Source organism: Dromaius novaehollandiae, chromosome 22 (genome assembly GCF_036370855.1).
Source record: "Dromaius novaehollandiae isolate bDroNov1 chromosome 22, bDroNov1.hap1, whole genome shotgun sequence".
NCBI lineage: Eukaryota > Metazoa > Chordata > Aves > Casuariiformes > Dromaiidae > Dromaius > Dromaius novaehollandiae.
The window spans coordinates 7,605,690-7,621,878 of record NC_088119.1 but is presented as its reverse complement, the minus strand read 5'-3'; the positions used below and the strand labels follow the sequence as shown (position 1 = coordinate 7,621,878).

Genomic DNA, 16,189 nt, shown 5'->3' with positions numbered 1-16,189 from the left:
TTGGCACAGCTGATAGCAGTGTGTTTGCATTGGCTTTTCCGGGTATAGTCAGTGAATTTCCTTGGCTGCTCTAGCAGCCCCTATAGGAGATATTTTCATAGCAACAAGGAACAGGAGGAAAAGAAAAAGAAAAGAAAAGAAAAGAGGAAGAAAAAAAAGAAAGAGAACCACAACTGAACCAACACTGAACCCAAAATTACTCTTTCAGTTTCAAGCTGAGGTCCCTCCTGTTAAAAGGTTACTCCATTCATGAACGACTTTTTGTATAACAATTACTTTTAACACACTAACACACACAAGCACAAATATTAAGGTTTCATTCTAGTCCCCTGTGCACTGCTTTCAAGAAAAACATGTATCATTTCATTTGCATCAGAATACAGAGGCTTCCTGAAATATATTTCACATTTCAAGATGAAACAGCTGAAACATCAACATTCCCACAGTCTAAAATGTTGCTAAAGCACAGGCCAAAAGATATTCCTAAATACCAAATCAGACAATCAATTCTTATTCAAATATCTTGTTCCCTTGGAAGCCCAGAGTGATTTCAGGTGATGAGCTGGAGGATCGTCCCTCCCCCCCACCCCCTTTTTTTAAAAAAAAACTTCAGTAAAGAAGCTATTTCCTTGTTAAAAATAAAAACTATCACCATACTACCCTAACAACCCTTAGCAAAATAAAATACATATACATATTAAGAAATACACCAAGTAACTAATTATTTTAAATTAAAAAATAATTCTAACCACTAGAATTTAAAGTTGTAACTGAGCATTCACAGTGTCTCTATGTGCAACTAACGGCTATCTGAGAAAAGCTATTAAAAATTCTGAACTGGTAGTAGGTATTCTAGTTTAAAATGATGGCATGTATCTGTAAGAATAAATTTTAAACTTAATTTAGTCTTGGAACAACATTATGGCTTTTTGTTTTTATTCTCTGCAATGCAATTATTTAACTATCATGTGTAACACTTTTAAATTAACGTCCTTTTTGTTGTTGTTTTTAAAGAGAAAAAAAGAGTAATATAGGAAGCTAATTTAAATAGCTTGCTGTATGGAAGCATTCCTTCCTCAAGGACAGCACCCATATTTGCTTCATTACGGTCCCCATTTCTCCTATCTTCCTTTTAATTGCTCTTCCTCTCCAAGTCCTTGTTTTAATCCCCTGCTATCAGTAGCTCTCAGCTCCCTTTGGAGCCTGCATCAAGACTACTCAAGCCATCAAACAGGATAAGTGTTTTGAACAAGTTTTAAACTTCCCTACCTTATTGAATGTTCTGCTTTGCAGAGGCCAAAGACATCAAACAGGTCACATCCTCCCACTTGGGGCATTGACAAACATCACAATAGAAGCCCTGGGAATATTAGTTTTTCAGAGTATGTCTAAGCCTCTCTTTGTGAGGACAACAAGGAGGACAATACAATAGTTGTCAGCATGAAATCCCGGCCACGCCAAAAGAAAACGAATGCAAAGACACACGATGATGTCAAACCCACCCCCGTCCAAATTGTTCCCATTTCCTGTGCCGCAGAACCTGAGCGGTCATTCACGCTTTGCCTGCTCAATGCCAAACACACATATCAGCACTCCTAGTTTTCAGACCTCAGGTAGAGGCACTCCGTCAGGCCTTACACCCCAGGATGAAACTGGGTAAGTTCATATCAGATTAAAAATACATAAATAAAACCTTATCTCCTCTGCTCATTACAACTTTTTTGCATGCTAAAAGCGCGTTGCTGGCTGGAGACTATTCTGCAAACAAAGCGCATGCTACGTCCCCCAGTCAGACCTTAACCGCAGAGGCAAAGGCAAGGCCATTCCCTATTATTAGGCTGTGGAAGCTATCAAACTTACTAATGACTTTGCTACCAAAAGTGAAGAAGCAGATCTACATACCAGGTATACCAGATCACTGTATGTCACGGGGTTGTTTATGCCCGTTGAATAGTCTTGTCCAGCACACAATCATTTTAACAGACACTTCTTTTTCCTTTATTGCTGCATTTAAGGGTTTCAAGCCTCCGTAAGCACCATCATAGCCATCATTAGCTGCCTCCATCACAGCAAAACAGCTGGTTCACTGTTGCTCAGCAAATTCCCAAATGTCAAACTCCAAAAGGCTTTTAGCACTAAACCTGTAACATTAAGTTATTTTCCCTTAAAATATCCTACCCCCCCCTTCATATCCATCCCTATTCCTATTAGCCCATAAAATCATACACACAAAGACATAAAACACAATTCCACTAACTCCAACAATCAAACCTCTCCTGGCAGGCCTTAACACTCCCGACAGACAGCTGCACGGTAGGTTGGAAGTACTTTTATACCGTCCTCTGTTATTGCTCTGCTCATCGTAACAAGCTACGAGTCTGCCCTGCTAAACCACAACGAAGCAGCAGATAAACAGCATCTTCCTTTTCTCCTGCTGAAGATTAAGACCGACTTGTGTATGAGCTATCTGCTGAGAAGTATGGTATGTGAAACCGATAAAGTGTCCATGAAGCTTTATCTGCTTATAACACAACAGCAACTGTACCATTTTCTCCATCTAGATGATCTTCCCTCCAAAAATGCCTCAGCAGACATTATCCATATAATAAAAGCAACATTTAAAACGGCTTTAAGAGATGCCAGTGTCCAGAATTCTCCGTAAGCTTGAAGGAAAAACACACGCTCTTTCATGTCGAGCATATCTATCCTTTAGGTTCAACAGGCTTGCCTGGTTCACAAATGTTACTGCCAGAGCACATAACAAATTCTTCCCACCCTGTTTGCGCAGTTAAACGTTACTGCTTTCTCTTTACATATAATGTGGACTGCTACCTTGCATAACTGTCCGTATGAAACCACTTCCACCCATCTGCAGCTGAAGTTTGCCATCACACCGGTATACAAATCTTACCCAAATCCCAGAATACAGGCTTATGTTGAATATCATCTTTTAAGAACAGCAAGCATCTTCTATTGCTTTAAGATATAGATGAGATAAGCTTGAAAATGTCACTCGTCATTTAGTTTTAGTTTTGTGCACATTAAGATGCGACGCTTTTGTTAGTAGCATAGAACAGTACATACACTAGATTACCTGGAGCAGTAGAGGGATGGAGACAGCAGAGATTTTAGAGAGGAGGTGTGCATTATCTCTCTGGCAAAAGAAAAAAAAGTTATTCCTTTACATATGGGCTCTAACCAGAAAGAGCAGAAAAATTAGCCTTTAAATTATTTCATTCTGCTCATGCCACATTTATATAAGCTGGGTTTACAAGCTACCATAATAAACTATACCTAAAAAACGTATTTTCCCTACACAATTTTGAATAGCATATCAGTATGCAAGAAAGTGCTATGGATTTTTTTTTTCGATCAGTAGAGAACCAGATCCATAACTGAAATCCTTCTAGTATGTGACTATTATTACAAAAATATTTATTAATTGATGCAATATAGCTGTGTAATAAGAACAACTGTGAGGGGGTTCAGAAAAAATTCTTCACAGGTTGTTTTTGCTACAAAGTACACGTGCTTTAAGCACTCACACTGCACTTGGCAGTAAAGTTGAACACTTAAATTTTGCTTTCATAAATTAAGCTAACTACACCACTGAATTAATTAAAACAGAGGAAGATAAGGAATGAATTTTAACACTACTAGCAGTACCCCTTCCTCCTTATCCTTAATTATATTTGTTTGTGTAAAAATATTTGCAGAGTACGTTTTATTAATTTGCTCTAAATCATCTGCAGAAAACTCAGGCAGCAATTATACAGATGTCTAATACTTAAGAGTAATTTAGTACATTCCACACTACCATCTAAGTAGTATTACTCAGTCCTCTCCAGATGTGCCCTCACTACATTTTTCCAAGCCTACAGCGAAATATAAATGATGGCTTTTTTTTTAAATAAGTAGCTCAATATTTTATCAGAAGGAAAAATCATAAAGAACTTTGTATTAATGTTTACACTCAACCGAGCCGCTCATATAGATCTTACCACAGATATCCCTAAACAATATGGTAAATTCAGTAACTCGGGGAAAGAAGCAGGCATGAAGCTAACTGTCAGGATTTACCAACTTCCAGATACTGAGCTAATAATTACATATGTTATTTTCAGTGGATTTTCACAAGCTTGCGCAGATGTTGCTTAGAACAAAATGTGACCTATAGAATCTTTATCACCAGGACTTCTAGAGAAGAAAGTAATGTCACTTTGCTTTCCAGTTCAATCCTGAGTTTGTCAGCCTCACTAATAAAAGCAGCATACTTTACCCATCATATCAGCATAAACTGAAACAAATAATACACAAAACCATTCCTTACAACTCTTTGCAATACTCCGTCCTAGCAGCAGTAATAACCTATTCCCCCACACACGTAATGAATATAAACACTTGAACAGATTATTTTTTAAAATGGTTTTTAAAATTTTTAATCTCAGCTATCACGAAAAGGTAACATATAGGCAGTCAAGCAGAAAAAGCAGCTGCACATTCATCCAGCTTTGGACAACCAGCCACCATAAGTGCAATTAACTGTCCTATTCGAAAGAATTTTGACTGTCATTTGTAGTAGCATAGGTATAAATGTGTCAAAATCCTATTTGACTTTTAAACCACTCAATCAAGTCAGCCTTAATCCTCAGATAAGCTTTTGTTATCTCTAACCTCTCCATTATGAGATTGGTAGCCTTCTTCATACAAGCTCTCCAAAACACGTTACCAAGTTCAACACTTCCCAGTTTCTCTTCCCACCAGCCTGTCCGCACACTTGTTTACATCCAGTTAGCTAGCGAGGAAGCACATTCACAAGTTCAGAAACATCTCTGTTTGTTCCGTTTCTCAGTTTCATCTTCACCCATTTATTTCTCCTCCAGTAATGCATAACTTCTTCCATCCTCAGACTTCACAAGACAGCTCTCAAGAAAAAAAAAACAACACTTAAAGATCTACATCTACGCCTGTAACTCCCAGCAAAGGAAAAGCAAACAGAACTTAGCTTGGACACGGCGGCAGCCCGCGGCCACCGCAACACGCGCCGTGCCTCACGAGGCAAGGCTCTCAACGGGCGCCAGAAAAGGACTGCCGCCCTGGAAAAAAATTTTCTTTCAATGCATAGAAAGACATCAAGGAGAAAGCAGAGCTCTCAGAGATCCCTTTGACATACTGGATGATTACCTAGAGACCCTTTTGGGATACTGCAACTAACAGCCTGAAGAAAGATCAGCACAGACTTGCTCAGGCCAAAGATGCTCTGCAGCACAACAACGCTCCAAGCAACAAGCGATCTGGCTCAAGGCCTCACAAGCCTAAATGTTAGCAAAGGCTGATGACCTTCTGGGGGAAGAATGACTTCTTATAACCTCACTAACTTTCACAGCCAGGTAGAAACACTTTTTCTCTCTGTGTCTGCCAGCTACTTAACGCTATCAATGCTTACAGCGAGCTTTCCATGTCAATGGATCAGGAATGAATTGCCTGTCCCCTGCAACTCTTCCAGGCTTTCGCAGAACGCAGTGACCTTTCAGACATAACTGGCACCATCAACAAAGGTCTAACTATTGCAAGATTTCTATCAGGAAAGCCTAGAAATGTTGCACTCTTTTAGAACTTAAGATCTGAGCAAAAACCATATATCCATTGGGAAAAGACCTTGAGGGAAGTAATACACATGCAGCACTGGTTGCTGTAAATCTATTAATGTGCACAAGTCATATCTTCAGACAAAATAGTCATTTCTCTTCCTACAGTTATAACTCTCCATCACAGAGCTCAAAGACAGGCTCTTATCGCCTATGGGAACGGGCTGCAGAGAGGCAGCACACGGAGGAAGCCTTGTAGCCCTTTTACTCAAAATTAGCATGTGCCCCCCCTACCCTCAGTTTCCAACAATAGCACCCCAGCATAAAACAACTCAAATTAATACAGAACAGGGAAATAACAATTACCTTCGCAATCCAGATGCAATTCACAGCAGGAGTTTACACCATTTGGGTGCTGCCTACTACTGTGTGCCAACAACGTGGCACTGACAATTCCCATCAGTAACAGCAGAGACTAGACTGACAGTCGGAAAGTTTCTACAGGACAGCAGTCTTTCAACTTTCCTGCCACTACAAAAAAACCCAAGCAAATAGTTTTTAAACTATGTCTGAAAACTGTTAACTAAAAAAGAAACTGGAAGGAGCAAGTGTGTGTGTGCACAGTGATCTACTTAAATCCCTCCCACTACTAACATGAAGCATCATAAAAATAGCCTAAGTGGGGAAAGAGCCTGTGGCAGGGGAGGGAAATGACGACTCCACTTCAAACTGCAGGTTTAGTTTCAGAATATTTTACATAATCACCGCCAGTGAACACAAAAGAAGTCAATGGTATTTGCGAAAAACATCCAAGCCTTTGCCAAAGACGAACACCCAGCTCGCGCTGCACTCGAGGGATGGGAGATCGATGCCTGGCCCTGCTAGTCAAATCCAGCAATGCTGCAAAGATAAAACAACAGCAGGATGAGAAGGGGGGAGGGAGGAGGAGGAAGAGGAAGAGAACAAATGAAGGAAGGAAAACCAAACCGATGTTCCTATAATGAGTAATATGCAAAAGCTCACCATCTGATAGCTATACCAGAGGTAAACATTACGGGGGGGGGGGGGGGGGGGGGGGAGCAGGTTGTATCTCCAGTTTTCTAACAACGTTTCCAGAGTATATCATCTTTTTTGCCTGCGTTATTTCCAAAGATTATTTCGTAAAATTCTGCTAGCAACTGGCAGACAGATATAGCAGCTCTCTAAAGGATAAAAAATGAATTCACAAAGAAGTATACAAGTAAACCATATGAAACGGGGAGACTTTTCTTTTTCTAAAAAAAAAAGCAACTAACTATAAATACCAAATCTTTCAGTCAAACTAGACACATCAAATATGTAAAGAAAGTGTTTAATGTTTTGAAGTATGTATACTTTTAATAATCATTTCCTATTTTTTTTAAACAAAAAAACCCAATTTCCATTAGCGCAATCATTTCATATGCAACCACTCCAATACTAGGAGTAAACTTGAAGGAATGTAAACTGTATCTTAGTAGAGAAGATACTGACAAACAGCACACACCACTATGTCCTTTCTGTTGTATTTTAATGAAGGGGTATAGAGCATCTTAAAAGTGAAAAAAGAAAAAAAAAATCTACATAACAATTATGTAGCTCCTTTGAATTATCTGAAATAATTCCATCCTGAGACTCAACATTGATTCCCACCCAGGCACTCCAGAAACCTTTAAAACGTTATTTGCTTTCACACATACAAGTGCCTATCACAGGAAACCAAAAGCTATTTCTCCCCCAAAACAACGAAGATGTGCCGAAGACCATTTTAGGTATAACACGGTATACGTTACAATGGGCCATCCTATTTTTTTAAACTGTTCTGAACTTGGTCTGCAACAGCTATTCCATATGCTGAAGCTTTGGAGCTAGATTCCTTGCCCTTAAATAGTTAGGTAAGGCTCCAGAATTTGTTCTCTGTTTCTGAACTAGCCAATGTTCTTTTGAATTACTTAACACTTAATGTAGATAAGCTTTTAGCATTTATAAGCATATTTGGGTGTCGCAGCTCTTAAACAAATTGTTATAAAACAATTACAGCTGGAAGAAGAAAGGCACAAGTTAACTGATTTCAACTTAGTTTTCCATTTTATATTAGAGTCACAGAGTAACAAAAATGTTCAGAAAACTGAAACCATTTGAAAGTTTAGCCCACCTACTATGATCTGGGACATTCAGCACACAGAAAGAGCCTCCATGGTCAGGATACAAGTACTTTGCTACAACCAGAGTTCTGGAAGCAATAGTTTTAAGATCATTTGTTTTTTTAAAGGGAAATCAGCAGTCACTATACACGACCTGTGTGAAATCAAAATTACCCTTTCCTATGGGAGAGAGGTCTGAAGGAAAAAAAAAGTGAGAATCTCTATGAAATGCATCATTTTATGTATTGTTCCTACACAATTCCAAAATACAACAGCATATCAAAAATTATTACTTGATCCACACTGATCACAGAAATCAGAGGTTCTTTTTAATGAAATAAATAACAAACACTCAATGTTCTGTTGACTGTCAAAAGGAAATATGTATATCATTTACCCTGGCACCCTGACCTGCTCCAGCTAACAGCCGTTATTTCTGTTCCTAACCTAGTGAATTAGTACAGCGATACGCACGCTTGCTCAACGTGCAAACCATCCTCCGCCAGACTGACCCGCATGCACTGCCCTTATTTTTAGTACATCTTGCAGGTCACACCAGAACCAGCCACGCTGCATTCTTACCTGCACATAACATTAACTCAAATTTTCTTGCAAAACTTGCATTGAAATCAGTCAGCTAACAACTCGTCACACTTTACGCTTTTTTTCTGCTTACAGTAATGACGATCCACAAAGAGCCTGAAATCAGAATATGGAATTGTGGGAGTGCTGCCAACAGACTTCCTGCACTCCCAGCTCGTAGCATATGGATAAGCTCTTAATATAATGCAGAAAGACGACTTCATGAATGTAAGCAGTCGGGACTGGCTTCATACAGAAGTTGAGCGGAGTGTCTAGACTATGAGCAAACTGCCACCAGATATAAATCTTTGGATTTAGAGTACAGATGCTTGACAAGTATAGATTTAAGGTGCACAAATTCCAGAGCTGCAGGCTTCAGTAAGCATTTGCATGCATCAGATGCGAGAACAGAGGCGATATCATGTGACATTTCAGAAGGGTAAATCCCCACATATGCCAGAGTCAGCTCTAGCATATCCATAACTAAATGGGTAATTAATACAAGATTCACTCTGCATATAGTATTACCCTTTAACTCCACAAAAACAACCCAAACTGCACTCACATAAAATACACTATTATAAAGACACACTTATAGCTAAAACTTGAGAATTCCTACCGTTGCTCAGTTTCCTGATAAGGATGAATAGTTAAATAATCTTATGTCACATGACCTAATCTCTTTGAAAACAGTCTTATCCAAACTTTCTTATCCCAGCTTTCTCATTCACCCCCATTTATGAAGGTTAATTTGCACCTAGGAATTTCACTATATATGCCAGAGTAAAAACCTCCACTAAACAAAAAAGTGTTCACATGTAAAGCAGTAAACTCATCCAGTAACAGGAACTTATCTGCTTTCTTCACTGCAAAAACAGTTTGTCTAAGAGAACAAATGCAGGTATCTTGAGGTATATTTTATGCAAGAGTTTGAAATTAATCATAATAGCTCTCTTCAATGAAAAATTTTATTTGTAACAGAGACACACAAGAACACACAGTATGCAGATTCAACAGATGAAAGTTATATAATTGATTCAGGTCATATGAACATTGAAATTTCTCACAAATAAAATATCTAATTGAGGTAACTCTTTCAAATAAGGTCCCTTTATATCCATCTCACTCAAACTATGCTTCTGAATACAAAGAGGTTGGTATACAGATTAACCAACCGTACTCAGGAGTTTACTAAAGAGCGTTCATTAACTTACTTTAATGTACATGTATGCATACTCCAACTTCAGTGCTGATCTCCTTTTCAGAAGATCAAAGATATGGCAGCCTAACATGGAAAGCTAACTCAGCACAGGGAACGTTAATACATTCAGTAGACTTAGGAAAAAAATTCTTTATTCCTTAGACTTGTTAGGCAGTACTCCAGACATTTGCAACAGAGACAGAAGCAGTAAAAAAAGAAAAAAAACAACAACAAACCCACAAAGAAATAAGAACCACCAGATGCAAAGCTTATCTGCTTTATGAAGACCCCTGTAGTTATAGCTGTGCCAGGGAAAAAAAAGAGATATTGGCAAAGTCCCCTAGCAGAGAAGCAACGTATGCTGACATAAGTGTAGCTAAATCATCTACCCAAATAATGTGAGAAAGAACAACAAAAGCACTCTTTGGGAATGGCTCTGCATCTACGCAGGAATTTTGTCAGCATGCGTACATATGGCTTATCGGGTTCTGCACTAAGAACCCAGATCAGAAATAAAACTCCAGAGAGATTTTGAGCAGGGCTCTGGCTAAAAGAAGCTTGAATCTACTTAACTGTATGCATACGCACAGGGAAATACGAATTGATACAGTCTTTGTAAATAAATATAACTCATAACTTGCCTTCTGTCATTCCTTCCTCCCACCATGTTCTGCCTACCATTTGGTGCATACAGAAGGTTTACCTTGCCACATAAAGGCACAAGTTGAAATTTATGATTCCCTCTGAATTTCCTTTGCTCTGCGTGCAGGCATGCAGATGACACCTGAAGTGTTCTATTTTTCATTTTAATTTGGACATTTTACAGACCTTTATACATTCCAAATTCCATTGTTCCCATTTTCAGGTGGTTTATTTTGTTTATAGGAGATTTTTTTTTTTTTTTTAGGAGAAAAAGGATTTTTCAGAGGTAATAAAATACAACACATCAGGCAAACTCAAAGTAGGTATCTTCTCATACTATTCTTCACTGTTCTTTTAGATGAGCTCATATTAAAACAGTCTATCAAAAACTGGAAAAAGTTTCAGACGCATCAGCTGTTCAATTCCAAAATGTAACATCAGCATTTGTATTTTCTCGTGCAGATGGCATCTTCCAAAAAATTTCCTGAGTAGCTGTCATCTAACTCCGTATCTGTCTTTCAGGTTAATTCACATACAGTATTTTTCCACTTTAAAAAGTGTGTGATTCAGAGATGGACATCTATTTCAATATCAAGTCAGTCAGATATACTGCTCTTTTGATCCATCATCACATTTTTAGCATATCAATGCAATAAACCTCAGTTACAGGCCTGGTCTATCACAACCCTTCATCCTTCCAAATTACAGCAGTAATGTTTGTGTCTGGACAGTTAAATAGAATTTTCCACTGAAACAGAATTAATCAGTCTGTTGCATTTGTTACTGCAAACTGCACAGTGCATCTTCTGGTAGTTTACAAAAATGTGTTAATTCACACGTGTCAATGTTTAATTTTAAATTGGGTTCCTTACAGAACTGTCATATTTTCTTAAACCGTGTAAGTCAGCAGTATTTTGATTTCCTGTACTGTAGTTTATGTACAGAAAGTGCATGCAAAGGATCATCTTAAATGCTTTAGTTGACATGGTATATTTTTAGTTATTTTTCCATCACTAAACCTTTCTATCTGAAGAGTAATTAGTGATTTCCAGCACAGAGTACACCCCTCCTTCAAACTGCCTGTCATCGTCCACTCTCTTCACTGAAGCTGAATCAACAGCTGCCCTCAGTCAGGATCCACATTTATAGGGAATAAAGGAGTCAAGGGAGATTTATAGTGCTTTCCTTTCCTGGTCTGTTATTTTAATTCTTTAATTTAAAAAAAAAAAGTTTCAATTCTTCCTATAAACCAATGAAACAATTTCTGCCTAAGCTCTCTTTAATTAAAGCTTAAATTAAGTTTGGCTGTAGACTGTTAGTCAACTCTGATAAATGCATTCTGCCTATTGATAAATAGATTTCATAGTTTTTCTAAAGTTTTTAAAATGCATAAGGATTTTCCTACATGTTTAAGGAAGCAAAACTTGCAGTTATGCAAGAGCCACGGCTCTTGCGGCATGCCCTAAAGCCAAGAGGGTGCACAGAGGCATCCTCTGTTCAAACACCCCCCGGCCAGCGCTGACATTCATGCACAGCCAAGCCTTTACAGGCTGCTGAGGACGAGGCAAATTCAGCTACGTTCTGTACGATACACTGTTATACCACGTATAACCTTCCATCAGTCAACCTCAACAGCCTTTTAAGAAAAAAGGCAATTTAAAGGAGAAGGAAGGAGTGTGCTAAATCAAGAAGATTTAACGTTCAGAAAGAGGATGAAAAGGAATTGATCTGACGCCATGCGTTATCACGGGATGTCCCGAAGCCTGAGCACAAGGAAGACGTTCAAGGAAGGAGAGCTCCTTTCACCGCGTTGCTCCTCTGGGCAACTCCAGGAACCACTTTAACAAAAGGAGCAAGAAAAAAATATATAACCCCAGGAACAATCCAGAACATGGCTCAGTGATCACAGCAAGTAACAAAAATCTTCATTGTTGAGGAAAATCAATCATTACAGGCCATTTTTTTGTCTTCATCTTTTTCTAATTTGGGAGGGGGCGGCTACTGCAAATCAATACAAAGTAAAATTTATTACTAAACACACCAATACTACTCAGTAATATTCTGATTTTCCTCTCAACCCTTTATCATTCTAATAAATCAATCTTTTAGCTGTAATTGCATTCTAGTTCTTTGGAGATGAGACCGGGACCGCCGATTCCACAATGTCCTTGCAAAGCAGTATCCCACTGATCACCTTTACCAATAGGAAAATTCCTTAAAAAGTCTCCATTCTGTCCATTATTTAAACCTTTGTCCACTCTAAATAGGCTATTCCTTCATTTTACAGTAAAATTATGCTTATAAATATAGTATTATGTACTGTAAGACCCTTGACTCATCAACTCCCTCAGTTTCTCTCTTTAGCCAAAGAGCTCCGGTTTGTTCATCTGTTTTCCTACATGCTCTCTGAAGCTCTCTGCCACCATTCCTGTTGCTCTAAACCGGATTCACACCAATTCAGTTCAAACATCTCTGGAAGCAGAAGACAGTAATCCCACTGAGACCTTATCAGAACTAGGTGTAGTCCAGAAATTACTTCATACAGCTGTAGAAGTTATTCTCACAGACATCTTTCTCTCACTACAAAATTTGCCTTTTTAAAAGAATGTGATGTTGTTTTGTGTTCATCTTATAATCCATCATAGTCTTAAGGTCCTTTTCAGAAGAAAAATTACCCCAACAAATGTTGCCTATCTTGTATTTATGCATTCTTTTTTAGTAAGAATAAGCTCTGGGAAAACTCTATTTATTTGCATTATAAGGTAGTTCGAGTCTACTTCTCCATTTTTTCAAGATCCTTCCGAATTCTGCTCCTCTTTTCTTATCCTTGCAACCTCTTAAAGGCCCACATCCTCCACAAGTTTAAATAGCATACTCTCAATTTTATCATCCAAGTCGCTAATCAAAATACTCACTAGTACTGGATGCAATACCTGCTCCTGCAGGACTTCGCTCAAGATATCTTTTCAATTATACGGTGCTGATGATTGTTCTCCAGCAGCTTGCTAACCTATTTTTGCACACACTTTACAGCAGTTTCAATTATCCTGTGTCTAACTTTCTGCACAAGAACATCATAGGACACAATATCAAAAGCCTTATTAAAATCAAGATAGGGAATCTAACATTTCTCATCTAGCTACAAAGCTTTCTAGTCTGCTTATGGCAGGTAGCAATGATTTGTCCAAGACTAATAGTGCCAAAGGAGAAAGAACCCAGATCTTTCAGTTCCCATTTGGTACAAGCATTAAATCACCAGGCCACTCCATTATTCACCCTCTTAAAATGATTCCTAAATTTCAACCTTGCATGTAATAACCTAGTTGGGGTTTACATAATAATAAAAAAAATCCAGCTTTTTAAAAGTTGCCTAGAAGGTGGTCTAGTAGGCATTTCGGCCCATATTCCCCTGACTTATTCCCCTCACACTTTCTTTAAAATGCCAGCACCTAAAACCTCAGCATAGCCCCCCCGTGACTGAAAATACTTCTCAAGTTCGCAAAAATAAATACCTGCATTTCTTTCTCTTTGGAAATGCACACTAAATTAGATCTACACCATTTGGCTTGTGATCACAACTTGTAACTGGCAAGAACTCCCACTGTTATTACTTTTTGGGATAACTACTACCCACATAGTGACAGATGGTATATTCCACCTCTGCTGAGGAGGTGTAGGAGCACTGCCTGCTGTCACCATTGGCTTTTTCTTTTTTACCCCCTTTTATTTTTTTTAATCAAGACATAGATAAATATTACCCATCTGAAGAGAAAGTATGTGGGCATATGTAGCTCTATTGCAACTTAAGCCTTCAAAGAGCAATCTTACCTTCTCTAATGGTGTCCATTATACTAAATTCCCACTCCGCAAGGCAAAAAAGCTCCAGAGATTCCTTGAAAAAAACCCAAGGATTAACCAAGGCTGGTGCCAACGGAAAGCTGCTCACAAAGATTTCAAGTAACCGCTAATGTTCCAACTGTGAAGCTAAGTATATCATATTAATAACTGTTTCAGACAGCAGAGAATTGAGTTAGGGTCCTCAAATCAAATCTTGCACTGAAAATTCAATAGGAAAGAATTATTTAAATAAGAGGAAAAAATCCCTGTTAAATTAGCAAGTAGGAGGTTTCTCCCTCCATATAATATCACTGAGCTATTAAACTAAGGTTATTTACAAATGCAAATGCTGCTAGAGCAGATAATAACCATTAGGCCCCAGTGTAAGCAATTACAGAAAGTAACAGATGAAACTAGCCTGAAAAGTATTTAGTACAGTGCAGCTACATACAGCTACACACACATGCATAGAATAACTCCCTGAACCTATATCATTTTGCACATATCCTTAAAAATAAAGTCACATGAAGAACGATGTGGCCTGCAAGCTTCGAGCTTGCCAGCAAAATCCATAAACATATATATCTATGGAAATTTTTTTTTATATTGTAACAAGTAGCCATGGCAGGGACAGACATGCAACACCTGTTTTTTAATATAGGGCAACTAAATATTCTCATCTTGTAATTGCCTTGATAGTGAACAAACTATCCTGTTCCTGTTCTGTACAATACTGTTCTCAGCCTTTTTAGCTATACATGTATGCACGTGTTCACTACAATTTTTTTTTGCTAAGCAGCCTCCATGCCACTGATCTTGATCATTCAAATCACTATATTCATGTACCTTTGCACCCCTCCGCTGGCTCAGTTCTACAGCCGTCATGAAAGTTCAACTCACTCTTCCTTTCGGCGTTTTTCTCCAAGCATAGCATATTTCTAAAAACTATACCCACAACATTTCATTTGATTTTTTCCCCTCTCACAGAATCCTTCTACATTTTATTCCATCAGTTCTCTTGAGAATAGAAAGTTGTTTACTGGTTTGTCCGCTAATCTCCCTTGTTGAAGGCTTTCTTCTGCGACACTTGCAAGGAACAGACTGCCTAAGTCTATCCCAATTATCTACTCAGGCACTGACCCCTCATGCCCACATACACACGCTAATCGCCAAGGAGAGCACCAAGAGACAAAGCTAAAAATCTATACTGCGACGGGAACCTTAAGAAAGAAGCGTGGAGAAGGGACTTGAGCCTGAAAGGCCACGACTATTTTGCCCAGCTTCATCCGAGGCCACCCTGCCATTTCTCCGGTGACATTGTAACTTTGGGTGAACTAAAGAACATTCAAGTTTTCCAAGAGTTAACATCCCTCAGCGCCAAAAGAAAAATATCACATATCTCATTTCTATCAAGAGTTCTAGCTAGCATTCAGCTCTCAGTTACCAAGTCTCTTTAAATCTGTAGCTGGAACGTTAAGAGCACGTTCCTATTAAAAATTCTCCCTCTCCACAGAATAACCCCACAGGAGAGAACGGAAGATGCTGTAAGAAGGAAAACCATGTGCTCTTAAAGAGCTAAATAAGAGGACCAACAAAAGGAAAGATATGCCCATCAGTATTCATAGCACTCTGCATTTTGTTCCTTCACTTTCTAATAATATTGCTTCATAAATAACAACATTAACTTTATGAGATCCCAACCCAAGATGGCTGAAGCTTATTTTCTTGGCTGAAAAAGGCACTGGCACTCAGAAGCACCAGAATTTGCAGTGCCAGAGCAGTGGGAGAGAACAGGACCCTTAACTTCATTCACCAGCACCACCAGGGAACAATTCCCAGGGGAAAGCATGGGGCAGGGAAGGAGGTAAAATGAAATTATTCCTTTTATTCCACACCCAGGCAGCTGATCTAGCACAACTGAGGGACTGGAAGCTTTCAGCAGGTGGACAAAGACAGCAGGCATCAACAGCTGGGTGAGGACACGCACAGCTAGCAACACCTTGAAAGAGCAGTAGAAGGTAACCCCTGCCCCTCTCCTTTTTTTCTCCCCCTTGAAACAATAAAGCCAATAAGCCATTTTCCATTTTCTGCAGAAAGAATCTAAATCCTCTTACACCTGTTCCTCAAGTCCAGATAGACAAATGGGAAGCTACTTAATTCACATTTCTTTTTCCTTA

General features: G+C 38.7%; 1 protein-coding gene across 3 annotated transcripts in view; it reads right to left on the bottom strand.

The window, feature by feature from the left end:
* The window catches only part of TANC2 (tetratricopeptide repeat, ankyrin repeat and coiled-coil containing 2), a 278,047-nt gene that overhangs the window by 223,666 nt on the left and 38,192 nt on the right, over positions 1-16,189 (bottom strand). Inside the window, exon 1 of one of the 3 annotated variants that reach the window (XM_064524518.1) lies at positions 5,955-5,974. The exons of the other annotated variants lie outside the window; for them this stretch is intronic. The gene's annotated coding sequence lies outside the window, so the exon portion shown is untranslated. Of the gene's footprint in view, positions 1-5,954; positions 5,975-16,189 lie in introns of those variants that run through there. 3 annotated transcript variants of the gene reach the window in all.